At 41.1% G+C, this 20,248-nt stretch overlaps 1 protein-coding gene across 19 annotated transcripts in view; it reads right to left on the reverse strand.

Annotated features, from left to right (window-relative positions):
* The window catches only part of EPB41L2 (erythrocyte membrane protein band 4.1 like 2), a 249,222-nt gene extending 231,861 nt beyond the window's left edge, over nucleotides 1–17,361 (reverse strand). For all 19 annotated transcript variants that reach the window (XM_073337300.1, XM_073337316.1, XM_073337314.1 and 16 more), the window contains exon 1: nucleotides 17,277–17,361. The gene's annotated coding sequence lies outside the window, so the exon portion shown is untranslated. The remainder of the gene's footprint in view (nucleotides 1–17,276) is intronic.
* Nucleotides 17,362–20,248: the final 2,887 nt, after the last annotated feature.

Below are 20,248 nucleotides of genomic sequence, written 5' to 3' on the forward strand. Positions count from 1 at the left end.
TATCTAAATCATATAAAATAAAGGGAAAAAAGTCCTCTGAGGAAAGACCAGGGGAAAAAAAAATGCATTAAGTTAAAAAAAGCCACCCAGGAACCCAGAATAGTAAACATAAGTAGAAGGAATAGGTGTGGGGAAAATACCAGCAGTGTCCCCTGATGATTCTAGTTTGGATATATGATCATGACAGCTATACTAATTTAACTTGTTCTTTCTCTCCTGCTTCATCGGCATGGGGGAGGGAAGAAATGAGCAAGTGGCAATTAGCCTGGATAAAGTTAAGTAGATAATTTGTAAGAGATCAAAGTCCAATTCTTAGCCTCAAATTCTAGAGAAAATAAATCTAAAAAAATTCTATACATACTGCAACTAGAGTGAGTTTAGATCACATATTGCTATTGCGTAGACAATCTACAGCAGGAGACACACAAACTGGACTTTTTAGCCTCAAAGGACTCAACTTAAAGCGAGCCCCCTACTGAGCTGTTTTTCCAGCTCCGACTCGGAACATTCTCCTGTTAACCACTAGTTCCACGACCGGGACCTTTAAACATGAAATGCCCAAGTTAACAGTCTCCATGGCTAAAAATACCGCACATAACTTAAAACTGACTCACTTATCACTGCAGACTGATTCCCATCTCCAAACCTAGCTTTTCACCAAAATCCAGGTACTCAAATTCGCTGTTCAAATGTACATAATTTGCAACGTAAATAAGGTTAGACCTAGGAATTGAATACATTACCTTACCCTTCACTCCTGGACTCTACCAGACTAAAAGTAATGGACCATTATTGTTATTTATACAGAGCCATACTTATGAAATGTACCACAAGGATCCGTAGCTGCAATCCCCTACCATGCGGTAGCATATTTTGCTACTACACCAACCGCCCAGCCCAATTGACTAGTAGTTAGTGGCTTGCTTTCCAAAAATACTACATAAAATAGTCTTGGCACAGAAGTTTTGGGAAGCAGTTTTAAAAAATGAGAGTTGTACATTATGACTTTAGTGCTAGAAAATTTGAAGTGATGTGGCATAGTACAGTTTTTTCCCCCTTTTCTAAAAAGGAACATCAAGTGTAATAACTCAACTGATGTGAGCATTGGGAAATGCATATTATGGGATTTTTCATTACAGTAGCATTTACTATTTTACTAAGAACATTTTGTTACCTGTTCCAACAAATGTCTGTGTGTATCACATTTTAAATAATAAATAATAATAACAACAACATTGCATTATGTTCATGCTCTTTCCAGGAAAATAAAGAAGTGAATATGAATTGCACAGCTACCTGTAACTTTGCTTATCTTTGTACATATACCAGATTGACATTGTTCTGCCTTGTAGAAAAATGAGTCAGCTTAGTTCAACATCCTGGGCAAGGAACTTGAGCAAAGGAGTTCAATATACTTATTAAAATACCAATTACATTCTAAACAAACTATGACAGAGTAATAGTGTAATGGAATCCATTAGGGCAAAAAAATAAAATAAAATAGAACTGTTCAAAGTCAAGCATTCTCTGCACTTATACTTGAAAAATATGGAACAACATAATGATGTATTACACACTGGTAAAGGATTATAATTAGTATGAAACTTTTTTGCTTCTCTTTTCCAAGGTATTGCATTCCAAGGTATTGCATCTCTGTATCATAGCTGTGTAATCCACATTCAAGAATTTGTGCACAATCTAATAACTAATCAGCATCCTGTATCAGTCCTGCTCTCCCTTACATTCCCACTCCAACATGCACATGTCAAGCATTAGTCTGAGAGGGGATTGAAGGGGCGGGGGGGAGTGACTGAATCAAACACAAAAAAGCACATGCAGAAAGGTGGAGCCTGGTGCCAGCTAAAGAGAAGGTAGAGAAGCAGCTTCAGATAGAGCAACTGAAAAAAATACACAAAAAACTTTTCGTTTTCCAAATAAGTGGAAAAAGGATCTTCTCTGCCTACCTTTAGGAGGGGTAAGTAGAAAGTGTGGAAGAGTAAGGGGGACAACAGACAGGACTGATTGTTTCAAACTACAGAAATCTAGGCAGTGGAAGAGTGAACCTTGAAGGAGAGTTTAGAAGGGGTTAGCCAACATGTTCTAAAACTCTAGTGTAGACAAGGCAGTGTATATTCTTAACACATGCTAACTGATCCCATTAAAGCCTATGATCTTCCTAGATTTCAACAGGACTACCTTAATACACGTTAAAGTACAGCTTACCTTGTCTTGACTATAGTTTTAGAGGGTATTAGATTGAACTAACAAAATCCAACACCACATGGTTAAATCTTAATTTAAAGAGCCTTGAGCCCTCTGTCTTTACAATAAATTATTTTGGCCCTCCATAGATGCAACTAGGTTGTCTATGCAGCATCTCTTTGTGGCTCATCAGGCTTCACAACTCCCCTGCTGGAGATCCCTGCCAGTCAGGTGTCCCCAACCCCTCACAGATCCAGTGCCATGGAGTCCAAAACAAAAAGGAAAAAAAAACTAAAAATTAGGCTCATCCAAGGATTTGTCAGCAGGACCCACACTTCTGCTCAAGGTTTTTGTCCCTCCTTGTCCACCTTCCTGGGTCTAGCTATCCCATCCACCAAATGGCTCATCCAGGTTGCAAGCTGCCTTAGACTCTTGGCTGGGACCAGGCTTCCCTTGTTGTGGAAGTAGCAGAATTTTGCTCTCCTTTCTGGTCAGCCCTCAACTGGGCTACGTCTCCTCCTTTTAACGCCCTTCCCCATGTCCGATATTGGCTGCACATATAGCGGGTAGGGTCATCTGGGTCCACAGGTTCTCCTCAAGCCTCTCCTTGCCATTGTAGAGCCTCTCTGCCCAATTAACAGCCTCATTGCCAGTATAGGACTTATCTGACCCACCACAATGGTCTATAGATAAACTTTTTTGTAGAAAGCCTGTCTCTTAAGGAACAGAAAGTAGTTTCTGGGAAACCATCAGCCTCAGATTCAAGAGTTTCCAGGAACGAGCAGCAAGTAAACCGCCTGGAATATGATCGTAAAGAAACAAAGGACACTACAAAGGAAACTTTAACAGGGGATTTTACAAAACAATACTCTTTGCCAGAAAGAAAATTAGAAGTAACGGGGGGGGGGGGGCGGGGGGGGGAGGGAGGTGAGTCAGGGTTTGAAGTGTTCATACTCTTGCAAATCTGGATATTAATGCCTGGACTCCCAATACTGGAAACTCTAAGTTATCCCATATAGAAAAGGAAGCAAAATAATAATGTTTCCTACTTATATATCAGTAAGTTTTAGGCTCCCTACATGTAGAAACAAGTATATAGAATAAAGGCAGCACTATTATTTTGTCTGTCTAATGACAGAAAAGGAGCAAATCCTGAAAGCAGATTCAGCCATCAGGGCAACTACCTACCAAGAACACAAGATTTCTTTTCTGTGGCTTTAGCTCCATCAGAGGCAGGTCAAAAAAGGTTATACATTTTAAATGATCTGATTAAGAGACAGAAGGGGGGGCATGACCTTTTCATGCCCAGCCAAATTCTGGATTATTTATGAAAAACCCCTATAGTTTCTAGATTTTTGTCAGCAGGGTTTTAAAGCCAAATGGCCAAGCTCTTTCAGTTCTCCGAAGAGGCTGACAGCTTAAAAAAAAATTATATTTTAATAGTCACCTATTAAAAGACATTTCTTACTCATACATTAATCTTAATCCACTTGTTTGCCCAGTTCCACACCCTGCAGTGAACTATGGATGGACCTGAGGTATTCTATATTAAAATGCCTTCTTTCAGAATTGTTTTAGCTCCATTATTCTAATGGATGGCAGTACACACAGTGAAGGCCATTACAACTTTTGTGTGTCACCAGACAAGACTCAAGGTTTCAGAAAGTGTAGTTCTACATTTAATCCACTGTATTACTGGGTTGCGTAGAATCTTTGCTTAAGATAATTAGTTATGGATGACAGATTTGATCTTAATTGTACGACTGTTTGTTAATCCATTCTTTTTGAGAGATGTTATCCTTTGCTGTAAAGTTCTCTTTTGTTAAAATTAGACTTTCATAGAGCTTATGAAATTATTAGTCAGTCAATTTAACTTTACACCAGATTTGCCTTCATAGCCATACAGACTGATCTATAGATCTCTATAAATTTACTACTTTATCTGAAACTATGCTTGAATTAAAGAATTAAAAATTCTTAATTAAAAAATTAAAAATTAATTCTTAATTAATTAAAATGTATCAACCAATCAATGGAATAAAGAATCCTCACGTATCATCCACAACAGTTTTCCAAATGAAGAATCAAAATGATAAACATTTAAAATGTAGGCAGGTGTGTTCAGTGCCTCTTAGCCACTATTCGCTGGAGTCTATTTTGTGGTATTTTGCCTAGTTTAGTTTTTAATTTTTCATGCAATCATCCTTCCATTACACTGCTCCCAACACAATTAAAAAAAAACCTCTCAGACTTTAAGTATTCTGCCAGTGGTGTGTGTCACTTTAAAAAGCACTTACTTACATAGATGCTCAAAATATTTGCCAAAACCATTTGCCTACTTTACATCTGAATTGTGTTATCTCGATTTAACAGTCATACCCAACATACTTACAGAAGCACTGAACAGAAGTTATCCAATTTTTAACTGGTATAAAGACACAGAAGAGACATTATGGAAACAAAGCAAACATCTCTAATTCAGACATGAGAAATGGAAGCAAGCTGATTCCTACCATCCTTTAGAGAGGACCAAGTTTTCTCTCATTGAGATCTGAATTAACAACGATCAGCATAGTAGCATTTTTCAGTCTACCAGCCAAATGAATATCCCCATAGCAGTCCACAGATTAATGTTTAGGGCCATAGAGAAGTTGAAACTAGAAATATAGGGTGTCGTGGCAGTGACTGAGAAATTTAGTCATTAAAAACCGATCATGTTCCAAAAGTTCCAAACACCAGTACGTATGGTATAGGACTTGTATTTTCAACATATTCATCATACTGTATACTATTTCAACAGCTGGGGAATATTATGGTAAATCAACCATCCTCATGGTACAAGTTGCCTGGGGGGTGGGGGGATGTCTGAGTTTTGAGATAGTGAAATCAAGACTGTCTAAAACATAAGGAAACCTATGAATAGACAGGTCTTAGAGGTGTAGAGAAACTGCACTTTTTGAAAGTGACACATGGCCCAACAATCCAGCAGCACTCAGATATCAATATACAAGTCTTTAATAAAGCCCTGGCTGGGATGATTTAGTTGGGGTTGGTCCTGCTCTAAGCAGGGCGTTGGACTAGATGACCTTCTGAGGTCTTTTCCAATCCTAATCTATGATTCTATGAATCTGGAATTATTACACACTAGTTGTTTCTAAATATAACGTACAACTTATTTTGGTCTGCCAGAACTGAAATTTGGGCAGGTCTTTGAAGTTACTGAAACAGCATAAGTGTATTCGACTTTGCGTAGTTACATGCAGGGCTTTAAAAACTCACTCACCAGTAGTAAGTGGGAAGCTTTTCCTGGCTAGCCCAGGACCCAACTCGATCAATCAGTCCTTGCTCATGGATTTGCCAAGAAAAATTAAATTAAACAAGACTAACAAGTGGGTCAGCGCAACAAAAAAAAACCTAATATACACACTTGTATTTCGTTTAAAAAGAGTTTAATTTAACATTTATGAAAGCATTGTAGACAAAAGTCTTGTCTTTTGTATACATGAAGAAGTACTGATGTTTTATATGTCAGGGTTGAAATAAACTTTAGACTATCTTCTCCTGAAGTGAGAGGCTATTCCATGTAGCATTTACTCCCTGGCCTCTAGTGAAGACTGCAAATAAAAGTACGAATTAGTTCCAGTTATGATGGTTGTTTTTCCTGTGAACGCCCCCATCCACTTACTGACTCCATCAACCCATTACACATAATTTGGCCCATCAAATGGTAATGACTAACTGGTTCACTACCAGACTGGTCTGGTTTTTAAACCAGTGATCTTGAAGTTACAGCTTGTATTATGTCTTCTACAAGCAAACCCCATGAACCATCCACTCCCAGTACACAAAACAGTTAATATTTTGGCAGTAATTAACACACTTTCCCCATGAGAACATTAGATCACTTAAATATAGGTTTAGATGACAGGGGTTTAATATCAGAATTTCCACACTTCAGGAAAGATATGAGATTTTACCACATACTCAAAATGGAGGTGGCAAATGAGTCAGTGTATCCCAAAAGCTAAGCCAAAATGAGACACTTTAGAAGAAACTACATTACCAAGTATTTCCTTATGTTTTGCATTTTATAAGATGGAGAATTTATTTTGTAAAAACATTTAGAAGGCACAGTGATGTCTGTCACACATGGACCATACAATAAATGTCTCTCAAGGAACTGATAAAATTAAAAGCCATTCTTCCACCACTCATTAACTTCTCTATTTACTACACATTCACCATGCTAGCATAAGTTAAAGCAGAGGGTCTTCAAGATGTTATGAGCGAGTTTGCAATTAGTGTTATCAATGGGTATGGACCCAAAATATTTGTGGTTGAAAGCCTAAGGACAATATTCTAGCTTCTACTTTCAATACCACACAGACCATGTCCTATTTAGCTCAAAAGCTTGTGGTTTGCTACCATATTTAGTAATGGGTTAAACATCTCATCCAAAGGAATGAAAATAAAGATAGAAGGAGAACCTAAGTCACTATATAAAAAAAATAGTTTTCCCTCTGTTGATACTCACCTTCTTGTCAACTGTTGGGAATGAGCCACATCCACCCTAATTGAACTGGCCTCGTTAGCACTGACCCCCCACTTGGTAAGGTAACTCGCATCTTTTCATGGGCTGTATATTTATTTATACCTGCTTACTGTATTTTCCACTCCATGCATCTGATGAAGTGGGCTATAGCCCACGAAAGCTTATGCCCAAATAAAATTTGTTAGTCTAAAGTTCCACAAGGACTCCTCGTTGTTTTTACTGATACAGACTAACACAGCTACCACTCTGAAATAAGTCCCTTCTGATAGTCTCTTGTGTAAGGTAAAGGTTCTATAGCAATTTTTAAAAAGCTACCCCATTCTCCTTCCCAAGGATTTTCTCACTCCACAGAGCAGGATTCAAAATGCCAGTGAACTCAGGAATAGCTTACATACAGCTTAACCTTTACTACATTTGAATGATAGACACTGTATTATCAGCACTTTATTGGCAACGTTTTTTATAATATCCAAGTATGAGAGGTAGTGTAACCAAATTCTATTTTGCAATTATCCCATAATTTAAATCAACTCCTTTAATTCTCTGAAGGATGTTAGGAAATCAGACTCACGACCAAAAAAAAAAAAAAGATACTTCTCTATGAATCAAACCATGGTAAAGAGTTCTTTTGGCTTTTTAATGTTTCATACCAGATGTTGAGTTCTTTATTGAACAGAATTAGAAAGCAAACATTGAGATACCCTCAGGGATTTTGTCCTGCTCACATTTAATAGGCACGAATGAAAAAATAAAATGGTCTTTCAAGTTGCAAGTAATTACCACAATCAGAAAATCCTGGAAATACAGAAATTTCAGCTAACTCTAGAAATTGTCATCTGTTCACACCACTCACACCATCCCTATAATACATATAAAAAAAACACAGAAAAACCTACCATGAAATATAGCCAAGGGAAGTAATTAGTTGCTTCTATCTCTCTACAATTAAGTGCAAATGTTCAACTAGTAAAATGTGAGAATAAGGTGGATGAGGTAATATTTTTTTTGGACCAACTTCCGTTGGTGCAAGAGAAGCTTTCAAGCTTAAACAGAACTCTGTAAAAGCTTGTCCCTTTCAGCAACAGAAGTTGGTTCAATAAAAGATATTACCTCATTCACCTTGTCTTGCCAAGATCCTGGAACCAACATGGCTACAGCACTGCAAATAAACTTTAAGTATACTTAACAAAAACTTGAAATAATTAAACCTTGAGTACCAAAAGTATAAAAACTGTTTTCCTGTTAGGTCACTTGAAATCTAGGTTAGCAGCACGCTCAGTCCCGGGCAAAAAAGGAGCATTATGCATTGGTCGGTTGCCATCACTGTGGCTGAACAAAGAAGTGACACAGATGACTAAGTTTATCATAAAGCCCTCCTCTATCAAAGCCTGGCCACTGTAGGCACTTTAAGAGAGGAGTCCTCTGAGAAGGGGACCCAAAGCAGTTTTAAGATTAGGCATTAATCTAAGTATGAAGATTATGGCACCAGGTTTTTAACTTTCCCTGTTACAGGCACTAAGTTCATGTCAGATGCATGTTGTAATGGGACAATGTCCAACCAAAGAAAGTATCCAAAAAGCAAGATGGCATAGAAAGGTGTAGGTTCACTAATAGGGACAGGATTAGTGATAATGTGGCTGATATTTGTTATTTGCCTTGAGCTACCATTTAGGGAAAAAAAAGTGTCAAAAATAGTGAGGATAGTGTTATTGCAACTCAGAATCAGAAATCATAGAATCATAGGATTGGAAGGGACCTTGAGAGGTGATCTAATCCAGTCCCCCGCATTCATGGCAGGCCTAAGTATTATCTAGATCATCCCTGACAGGTGTTTGTCTAACCTGCTCTTAAAAATCTCCAAGGATGGAGATTCCACAACCTCCCTAGGCAGTTTATATGAATGAACACGTTAACCACTACATAGTTAACTAGAACATATTACTATTAGTCAGGTCATATGAAAGTCACTTCAGTATACTAAATGAACTAATGAAGCACTGGTGATTGTTTTGGGGAATTCCATCGCTACCAGAGAATTTGAAAATGGTATACACTGAAGCTATTTAGGAAATGGGACACCGATCTGGAGGTTACAGACCAATAACTTCAACAGCTGATTAATTATTATACATTCCTTCAATTTAAGTAGTAAACACCTACAGGAATAGTAATTGTGCAATTGACAAGCAAACACAAGTTTGTTTAAAATAGAAGGGTGACCACAAGATAGGGTGTTTGAGAGAAGAAAACAAGGAAGGAGTAGAAAGACTTGAAAGCAAACTTCCTCCCAACAGAGGGAAAACAAAGTTCACTTTTGTTTGTAAAAAACTGTAAAATGTTATAGCTAGCTGTTGCACAATTCTTAAAAAAAATAAAATCAAAATTCAAACCAAAAAGGAGATTATATTGTATATTTGTGTGAGATGTCTAAAGTATTGTATGAAAAGACGAGTTTATTTTTGCTAGAGCTTCACATTTCAAAGCACTGCATGTTATCAATATATAAAATATAGATATTTTTGCTGCAAGTTTTGAAAGACCATAGACAGAATAAAAGAGTACTGTGCAGGCAACTTCAATTAAAAAAAAGAAAACAAAACTGCTCTAGTTTTCCATTGTGGTAAGAGATCACATCATGTGTTTTAAAATTATGCTGAAGAATACTATTAAAAATATATAAAAACCTACATTCTTAAAACACTGTAGTCAAGTTTTCAATCCAGGCCACTTTGTAAAGAAAGCCATGGTTATTCTTTGTAGTTTTCAAGCCACAGTAATAAGATGATAGTGATTTTGAGTAAAACCCAGTGTTACATTTAGCCTTACAACATTACTAATTACAGAGTAACCTGAACAATAAATATTTTGGTTAAACTCTGCTTTGTCATCAATGCAAGTAATTTTAGTCAAAACTGATCTTTCAGGCAGTACAGACATTTCCTTGGTTTTTAAAATTCTATTTTTATTTTCTGGTGAAAGGGTAGCTTTTGCAACAAGAACACTTCTCTAGAACTGGTGCCTTGCAAACACTAAGCCACAGAAACAATGTTAGACAGGCAAAGGAATTGACTTAAATCTGTAGCAGTAAGGCAATTCAGGGTTTGCCTTCAAACTGTGCCCTTAATTCGTCCTATTGTGCATCTGTGAAATGCATGAGTCTCCAAATAATGACCTTGCATACCAAAAATGCTGCATTACCTAAGATTAGCAGAGTAAATTAAAGTCAGAGGATCAAATCAAATCTTCCTGCAAAAATAATTCCAGGAGCAAGACAAGAGGAACAGGAAACTTCCTGAAGCTCACCCTGGATTTTCTGTCAAGTTGTCTTTTCAAAGTGGAGCAGCGAGGTACCATAAATAAATAGTCACCCCAAACCATCCTTAGGATACATAACGAAAGGAACCTGCAGTCCCAGAGAGTCCCTGCACACTGTTACTATACCCCAGCCCTTGGCAGCAAGGCTTCTGAAGAACCCCTTTCAACTATTGACAGAATCCTCTATGGCTGAGCTGTAGCAGAAGCTATGGAAGGATCCAATGGGAATTAATGCCGTTTCAAAACAGCACTAGTTCTCAGACTTCTGCATTGATATTAACAGGCTCAACAGGAGATGATGGGTTCAACTGTGCTAAGACAAGTTCCTTCCCTATCATCCCAGCCCCAAAAAATCTCATGGTACCACTGGGGGAGCATCTGATGTTAAAGGTAAAAGGTGCAAAACTGCGGCTCCCTCATCTGGGAGCTTACAAAGATCCCCTAGATTTGAGTCTCCTGTGCTAACAAAAGTGGAGGTGCAATCCAGCTCACAGGTGGGGGAAATGAACAACTGTTTTCTTGTTTTATAAATCAGTAACGTATTTGTTTTGTTTTTGCATGTACTCTCCCCAACATCCAACAATCTCACTGGAAGTGCCACCACACACTATCTTCCCCCCCCCCCCTTTTTTTTTTTTAAATAAGCAGTTCAGGACGGAGTAACATTGGATTATGTAACATGGTGGGATAGACATGCACCTTCTTCACCTGTAGGTGAAGCTGGCATTCAGGCTGCAGTTAATTACACTGGCTTCACAACAAGTGCTTCACAATAATATCAGACCAGGAAACGAAAAGTTAAGGTTGTACTACTTAAACAAGATACCAAGCCCATCTCTGCCTCTGCAGAGCTGCTCACAAGAAATACAGAAAATCAAACTACCTTATCTTTCCATAAGACTTCAATTGTATCTGTCTCCTCAAGAGATATAAAAGCACAAATTTATTTATATAGTCCAATCCATCTTTCCTTTTTATGTCAATAAGGAGTTGGGTCAGGTCCATAATATACTTGCTCTCTATAACAATGCCACTTTATCAGTTATGATCACCACTCTAAACCAGAACTACCATTCCTATACTCCACCATGTCCCTCTGTTCCGTCCATGCAACACCAATGGTCTACAGAGTAGTTATTGGTGGTCAATAGGTCATGTGGAGCTGCCTCTTCTTGCTTCCAACTGCTAAATCACATTAAAAGAAGCTATCAATACCTTAACATTTCTTACTGCTTTACTGTAGTTGCCAGAGGATCTTATCAAATTACCAATGGAACAGAAGGTACAATATGTAAGATTCCACATGCAAGAGGAGGAGGCCCAAAAGAGACTATTATCCATGCACTGGCCTGCCCTCAGAAACTGACTTAAGAAAAGCTGGTTTATCTTTTGTTTGACACTTAAAGCTATCATGCCAAGGGTAACCGCAAATTTTATTTCCGACAGCCAAAATAAAGGAATCCTTTATCATTTTATCAGCCTCAGTGGGCGTTTATGGGAACCGCCAAAGGCTATAACCTCTGAAGCCTAATGTTTGGAATGTCTACAGGACTTACCTCCAAGCTCATGATACACCCAACACTCTACCACAAGGGTGGGCAAACTTTTTGGCCCGAGGGCCATATCTGGGAATAGAAATTATATGGCGGGCCACGAATGCTCACAAAATTGGGGATGGGGTATGGGGGGGGTGTGCAGGCTCTGGTGTGGGGGGGTGCAGGCTCTGGGATGGAGCTCCAGATGAGGAGTTTGGGGTGTAGGAGGGTGCTCTGGGACTGAGGGATTTGGAGAGCGGGGGGAGGGAGAAATCAGGGCTGGGGCAGGGAGTTGGGGCGTGGGGAGAGGCTTTGGGGTGCAGGCTCCAAGCGGCACTTACCTCAAGCGATTCCCAGAAGCAGTGGCATGTCTCTTCTCCAGCTTCTACGCAGAGGCACGGCCAGGCAGCTCTGCACGCTGCCCCATCTGCAGGGACCGTCCCTGCAGCTCCCATTGGAGTGCTGGAGGGGGCCATTGAAGCACATAGGAGACAGAACGGGGCCATGCCACAGCTTCCGGTTGCTGCATAGAGCGCCCCCCAGTCCAGCGCCCCGGCTGGAGCAGGGCAAGCCGCAGACCCCGCTCCCCAGCGGGAGCTCGCGGGCCAGCTTAAAACAGCTCACTGTACTGAGCATCTGGTAGAGCAGGGGTGGGCAAAGTACCACAACACTCAGTTACACCCTGTAACGGGGTAATTTTCCGATATGAAATATAAAGTCAGTGTTCTGTGGTGCAAGTTTACTGTACTCTCTATGCAAAGAACAGTAGTCTGTATCTGCTTTGTTCAAGAAGGTCAACCTTCATTTTGCATTTTTAGTTTTCTGACATTTTGTTTTCAAGTCTTATAGCATATGTATTGGGCAACCAGGGAAGCAACCCTAATTCAGGCACTAAGTTTGTCTTGTAACTATATCTGTAAGTTTATAGCACAGCCCATAATTAAAAATTATCCACAAAATGAACACCACTCCTGATATAAGCTTCTCTGTCACCCATCACCATAAAGTTTGAGCACCTTGGCCAACCAAATGTACCAAACTTGCTACTGTTTGTTCACTTTGTTTCAGAAGTTACTCTTTGCTGATGATGGTCCATCAACTACACATCAGAGCCGAGAAAAAAATATCAATCGCGCCTTATGACATTCAAAGGTCCTCAAAGATTATGATTTAATAAAATATCCTCTTTTAAGTCCAGTCTTACTACACTTAAGTCAATATAAGTTATTGTGTGTGCATAAGTAGGAAATAATTTCAACTCAGTGGGAGCTCCATCAGTGGAAAAACTGTAGGCTCAGGCCTCTGTTCTGAACTTCCCCCATCTGACCTTTTGGTAGTATAGTACTTATGGTTAAAAGCATTACAGTACTTATGGTCTAAAAACAATGGTTGAGCTAAGGTAGCATATGCTTTGCAATATTGTAGGCCAGAAGTCCTCAAACTAAGTATGTAAGAGACAGATGGGGTCACGCTCAAGTTTATAAATTAGGCATTACTACATACTGAGATCTCAAAGTGTAATTCAATGTGAAGAGGCAAAGGCCCGCCCCAAAAGTTGTGATTAGCTAGTGGTGGAGGGTACTCTCCTGTGGAGTTCCTTCTGGTTCCGCTCCCCTATTGAGAGGCCAGGATAGACACAGGAGATAGATAACAGATAGAGACTTTCATCGGAAAGAGTGTCATTCCCAACCAAAAAACCCTTAATGGATTGGCTGCCAGTAACTTCAGGAGAGATCTAATCTGACCTCCTGTGTATCACAGGCCATAGAATTGCCCTGAAATAATTCCTTTTGAACTACAGCATATCTAACAAAAAAAAGAAATCTTTGTTTAAAAATTGCCAGTGATGGAAAATCCACCATGACTCTTGGTAAATTGTTCCAATGATTAATTACCCTTACTGTGAAAAGGGATGCCTTATTTCCAGTGTGAATTTGTCTAGCTTTAGCTTCCATGCATTGGATCATTATACCTGTGTCTGTTAGTGCTTGTCTACATGGGCACTTTACAGTATACAGCCACGTTAAAGCACTGCCATGGCAGCGCTTTAACGTTGCTAGAGAACACATGCCCTGAGACTAAAGAGCCCATTATCAAATATTTGTCACCTATATGGGGACTTTATACTGATCATGTCACCCCTTAACATTTTTTTGTTAAGCTAAATAGATTCAGCTCTTTGAGTCAATCACTACATGCATGTTCTCTACTCCTTAAATTGCAGAAGAGCTATGAGAATGATTAATCTACAACCTTCTTGAATTGTGGACATCAGAACTAGACACAGTATTGTCCTGATCGCATCAGTGCCAAACACTGAGATAAAATAACCTCTCTAGGATAGAGTCCTCGTATAAGTATGGGCTACATTCTTCTTTCCCAGATGCGTACATATACAATTAGCCATATTAAAACACATCTTGTTCGCGTGCACCCAATTTAGCAAGCGATCCAGATCACACCATGTCTGTAACCTGTCCCCTACATTGTTTATCATCCTCTGGTCATCTGCAAACTTTATCAGTGATGATTAACATTTTTGTCAATGATCTGGAAGAACACACATAAATAGCATAGGGTCAAGAGCCTATCCCAGCAGGACCCCACTAGAAACATACTTGCTCAATGACAATTCCTCTTTTACAATTACATTTTGAGACCTATCAGTTACCCAGTTTTTAAACCATTTACTGTATGCAATGTTAGCTGTATATCATTCTAGTTTTTTTTTTTAAATCAAAAATCTCATCTGGTACCAAGTCAAACACCATACAGAAGTCTAAGCATATTATATCAACACTATTGCCTTTATCAACCAAACTTGTAATCTCATCCAAATAAAAAAAATTAAATTAAAAATATATATCATGTTAGTTTGACAGGCTCTATTATCCATAAACCCATGGTTCTTTGCATTAATCACATAACACTCCTTTAATTCTTGGATTAATGAAGTCCCTTATCAGCTGCTTCATTATCTTGCCTGGGGTCAATGTCAAACTGACAGACCTTTAATTAGGCAGGTCATCCTGTTTAACCTTTTTAAATATTAGGAGAACATTAGCTTTCATCCAGTATTCTAGAACTTTCAGAGTGTGCCAAGACTCATTGAAAATCAACATTAAGAGTCCAGTAAGCTCCTCGGCCAGCTTTTTTAAAACTCTTGGATGTAAGTTATCTGGACCTGCTGATTTAAGAATGTCTAACTTTAGTAACCGTGATTTAACATCTTCCTCAGTTACTATTGGAACGTAAAGTGTTCATTATTATCATACGATATGACTACAATATCTGGCTTTTTTCCAAATACAGAACAGAAATACTTATTGAACACTTCTACCTTTTCTTCATTATTGTTCATAATTTTATCACTTTCTTCTAGTAAGATTTTTTTTGTTCCTAATATACTTTAGGAAACTCCTTACTAAACTTAACTCTGCTGGCCATAGCTTTCACCTTCGTTTCCCTTATCAATTTCCTACAATGCCTAGCTTCCAATTCATATTACTATCAATTTTTCCTTTCTTCTATTTGTTATATATTGAATTGGGGGATGGACAGTTAGTATCACCAAGCCCGAGAGAGGAATGACCTTGAGCCAATCAGCTGATCCGAAGGATACAGGCTAAAAAAATATGCTACCACTGTGAGAACATTTTAAGAGGTTTTGGTGCAAAAAGAGAGCAGCTTAGTTGAGTTGGGAGCTTTAATGAAGGAGCTTGATCCCAAGAACAGCTGGACTGAGGCAGAAAGTCCAGACCAACCCAGCAACATCAGGAACAGAGCGTCCAGACGTAAATGAGCTCACAGCACACACTCGCATCAATGACTGCAGCAAAAACTTGGAGACAGAAGTCAGACAAGGAATCACGGAATGCTTAATCAGGTCAGAGAGCACTGATCTGTATATTTACGCATTGGACAGGAGACACTGTATTATTGCTGGGGAATGTGTATGTTTAACTTCCCATAGGGGTCTCCTCATGCTATTAATCATCATACAGACTGAAGGTTTGCCCTGCTTAGATAAAAGTACTGCTTTATTATTGAGAGTTATGTCCATTTCTGGGATTACCTCCTGCTTCACCAAAGGAAGTTCATGCTTCTCAGGAGTAAGAGGGTTACACCCAGACCCAGCAGGTAAGGAGCTGGGAGCCACTAAATCAACCCCAGTTGGCTCCCACCTGACAAGACCTGGCTAGCACACCTTGACTAATGGACTACCTTTTATTTACCAAAATTTTGTTTGTCAAATGTTCAGGACATGTAGACAAAGAGAGGCACTGATCTCTGCATTGAATTGTTTTGCCTATAGAGCATGAAACTGATAAGGACTGTACAATCCTAGTCAGTTGCATTCTCAGCAGGCACCAGAGGCACACAGCTTCAGTGGAGGGTCACAGTTCTCTACCTGCAAACCTGAAAGAAAGAAAAGAGTTAAAAGGAGTGGGTGGAAAGAAGCAGCTGAAATGGAAAGAGTGGTGGTCCAAAAGTATCTCCCTGCTTCCCACTTTGCTGTCCCACATTATTCATGCCAAGGATACAGACTACCAAAATTTCATAGGTTTCAGAGTAGCAGCCCTGTTAGTCTGTATCTGCAAAAAGAAGAGGACGACTTGTGGCACCTTAGAGACTAACAGATTTGAGCATAAGCTCACGAAAGTTTATGCTCAAATAAACTTGTTAGTCTAAGGTGCCACAAGTCCTCCTTTTCTTTTTGCAAAATTTCATAGTGATTCAGGGCAGTTTGCATTAGTTTGGGATTATCTGGTTTTCCTCCCAAAAAAAAATCAGACCAGGAAGTTTGAGACCCACCAGTGCAGATAGATGTACAAGTACTGAAATTAGAATAGGATAGCAAACCTCAGCCAGAGATTTCTAATAAGCAACTAGTGTCTCTCAATCAGTTTTGCTGTTATAACTACAAAAACCAAGGTTTGCAAACACAGGCGATACTCTACACGCTCACAGGTCGAGAAAGGCCCCTAGGCTTAAATACGGAAGTCGTCACCACCCCATGCAGATGAAGAGCAATGAGGGGGTCAGTTTCCAGGCTTTCAGCTCTTCTGCTTTTGACTAAGGGGGGCAGAGTAAAGCGTCTCTGCTGTGCGTGGGACTCCCAGCCCGCGGGAATCTACACGAGGGAGATTTAAAGGACAGGAGGATGGTGCGCGTCTCACCGAGCCACGGCAGCAGCCCCCCTGGGACGATGGGAGGGACGCTAACGCCAGCCGCCCTACTTCGTGAGCGGCGAGCCCCCCCCCCACCGTCCCAGTGCCGGGGGGTTTCCGTGCGAGCAGGCCGGGCGCACCGCACAGCGCCGCCCACAGCGTCTCCCCCTCCAGCGGATTTCCCCGCGCCCTGGCGGGGCGGACAAGCGCCCTGGGAAGAGCCGCCCCCCCCGCCGCTGCCGTTGGGCTTTGACGGCCGCGCCGACCCAGCTCGGGCCTGCAGGGGCAGCGTCCTCCCAGACCCTCCAGCCCGCGCCGGGCGCAAGGACACCAGCGAGCCGCGGGGACCCCGGCCGCCCAGGGACCAGGTCGCCAACCCAAGGGCGGGGCCCCGCGGCACCTGCCCCTGTCACTCCTGCGCCCAGCTCGCGCCCGCCGCCCCGAGCGGGAGCTCTCGGAGGGGAGGGTGAACAGACCCCCCCCGCGCGCGAGTGCTATTACCTGCTGCTGCCGCCTTCAGCTCCGCCACATCCGAAATTGAAATTCCCTGACCGGAGCCGTCAGCATAACCCCAGCGAAACCCCGCCCCGGCCAATCCCCGCGCGGCCCCGCCCACCCCTGGTCACGCCTCCCCCTCCTCCTCAATCAGGGCCTCTCGCTCCACCCAACCCCCCCCGACCCCTCCCGTTTCCTAGCCCCGCCCATTCCTCCTCAGGCCCCGCCTCCACACGGCCAAGCATCCGTCCTTCACCCCAGACCACGCTTGCCACGCCCCATTAATCCCGCCCCCTCACGCAAAGCCCCTACCTCTCAGAGACCACCATCAGCGCCGAAGGCCACCCTCTACAAATCTATTGGCTGAGTCCTATGTCTGTCATGAGAATTGGCTCCGCCTTTTCTCCCCTTCCTTCCTATTCTCCAGTCTGAAACTGCATTGAGTTTAATGCCTTGGGGAAGGTACCCACTGGAGTGAGGGGCCCAGTCTAGCCTCAAAGGAGAAAGAAGAGAGATACTGGGGGATACAGGCTGGCAAAGTACTATAGGAGCCTTAGCAGAACAGTGGCTTCTGCAGTCCTATTTAGGAAAGATTTCAGAGTAGCAGCCGTGTTAGTCTGTATTCGCAAAAAGAAAAGGAGGACTTGTGGCACCTTAGAGACTAACCAATTTATTTGAGCATAAGCTGTAGCTCATGAAAGCTTATGCTCAAATAAATTGGTTAGTCTCTAAGGTGCCACAAATACTCCTTTTCATTCAGGAAAGAGACTTCCAGTCACCCACTCCCATGGCCTTGTCTGTACTAATGTCCGCACATGGCTGTCTGCAGGTGTGTTAACTGAACTAGGGTTGAACACAATGCTGTGTTTAAGCTTTAGAGTTTAGAAGAGTGCTTAATTTGTGCCAGGGCTGAGCCCTGGCAATTCTAGGCTTGGTAGTTTATAGCCCAGGTACCTCTGGACTTTCTGCATCAATTATGAAAGTTAAAAAAAATTGCTTGAGCCCTGGCACCTCTTACAAATTAAGCACTGGTTTAGTGGTATGTGTAGTAGGGTGAGCAGACAGCAAGTGTGAAAAATTGGGATGGGATGGATCAAAAAATCTGGATGGTCCCTATAAAATCGGGACATCTGGTCACCCTAATGTGTAGACAAGGACAATCTGTGTTCAATACTCTTTTAGCTCACTGGGATTAAACCTGTAGAAAAAATAATGTTGGAACACATTTTGTTTTTGTATACCCACAGCAAAATCACCTTCAGCCCTAGTTCAATTAACACAATTGCTGACCACTGTGTTCAGATACAGAAAAATATGCTATAGATAAAAGCCTAAAGTTCCCTCCCTTGGAGAGCTTTCAGTCTAAATAAACAGATGAGAGAATAGATGCACTAGAGTAATGATTTTGTTTAGCTTGTTTGTTTTCCTTCTGCCTAGTTTGTTACTGCTTCTTTGAGGTGAGGACCTATCTTTATAGAATAATGGATTTAAGAGGGTTACTTGAAGGAGGAGCATGGAGAAAAGGCATTACATCAGGAGATAGAAGAGGTTGCAAGCATATAGATCGGCAAGTCCTTACATGAAGTATCCTATACGAGGTCCTCTCCAGCTTGTTTCCCACCTCCACCTACATAGGTACTAGGCCACCTCCTCACAGCCTATTACCCTCTCACCTCTGTAGTCTGACACCAGACTCAACATTTCTCCCTCTGGTGGGGGGGGTGTGTGTGTGTGGAGTAAATCAGTCTAAAGGTTTTTAATTCTTAATTTTGGTTTATTTACAAGGTGGGCCTCAGAATAGGCCCACATAGTTCTCTTGAGCAAACAAACCCACAACACAAAAGTTATACATTTCCTTGCCCCCACCAGAGCATTGACTTATGCTGGCTTCTGGTCACCAGCCCTTCCCCAAAGAGGAGGAAACTCAGTATTTCCCCTGTAAGGAGGGGAACATCCATCTACCTAGAAGGAGCCTTTTCTGCCACTTGTTTCTCATCTCTCCTCCCTCCCACCTCACCAGAAGATGGGCTTTTAAAGACCACCAGTTGTACTCAGGTGTCTCCAATTAACCTGAGGCCCCCTCTTTTCAGTTAATAAGAAAAAGGGTCTTCACAATTCTAAGACCAATATACCTGCCTTCAATCCCTCTCTTATAGCTGACAAGTCTGACTTTGTCACACACATACATCCAAAAAAAAAGGCTGTGGGAAAACTACCATGTGGGTTACATGGTCTGTAGAAGGTGAAACCAAAGAGAAAATTAGTTGCATCCTTAGATCCTAGGCTGTGAACAGGGAATGGAGCTAGTGCTTGGACTGGCAGGGTGTGTGTGAGTGAGACAGAGAGAGAGAGAAAGCAGGGTCTTTTCTAGTACTGATCCTTCCTATTGTCCAGCAAAGAAATAAGAAATTTAAATTACACACAAAAAAACTATGTTAAAAGAACATTATTAAGATTGCAAGTCAAGATAGGAAATGCCAGAATTAAGGTTGCCTGTGAAACCTTAATTCAGCACCCTTTTTCATATGAATTCTCATACAATCTCTAATTACAAGATCACACACTATTTATTCCTACAGGATTCCTGCCTACAAATTTGCTCCCCAAGTTTCCCCTAGGCCTACACCAGCTCAAAGAGTTCAAGAATCATAACAATCTTCTCCAACTCCCCAAGGAAATTATATCCTATCTTCAGAGGCTGGTTTTCCTCTCCAGAAATAGCAGCTCCCTGCTTCACCCTGTGCTGCCTCATGAAGGCTTATTTTATTTAGGAAGTAGGAGAGGTTCTCAATCTCACCTGCTTCCCTAAGGCTACCTGAGTTCCTTTCATCCACATTTTCTAAACACTTCCTAGCATTGCTAGCACCAGTGCAGCTGCCAGCATTTTTAATACCATTGGTCTGAGAAGATTTAATCAGCACAAAACTAAAAGCAGCTCTGGCCGTAGCAGCCTTATCTACAGTAGGGCTACCAATATT

The sequence above is a fragment of the Lepidochelys kempii genome, chromosome 3 (assembly GCF_965140265.1).
Source record: "Lepidochelys kempii isolate rLepKem1 chromosome 3, rLepKem1.hap2, whole genome shotgun sequence".
NCBI lineage: Eukaryota > Metazoa > Chordata > Testudines > Cheloniidae > Lepidochelys > Lepidochelys kempii.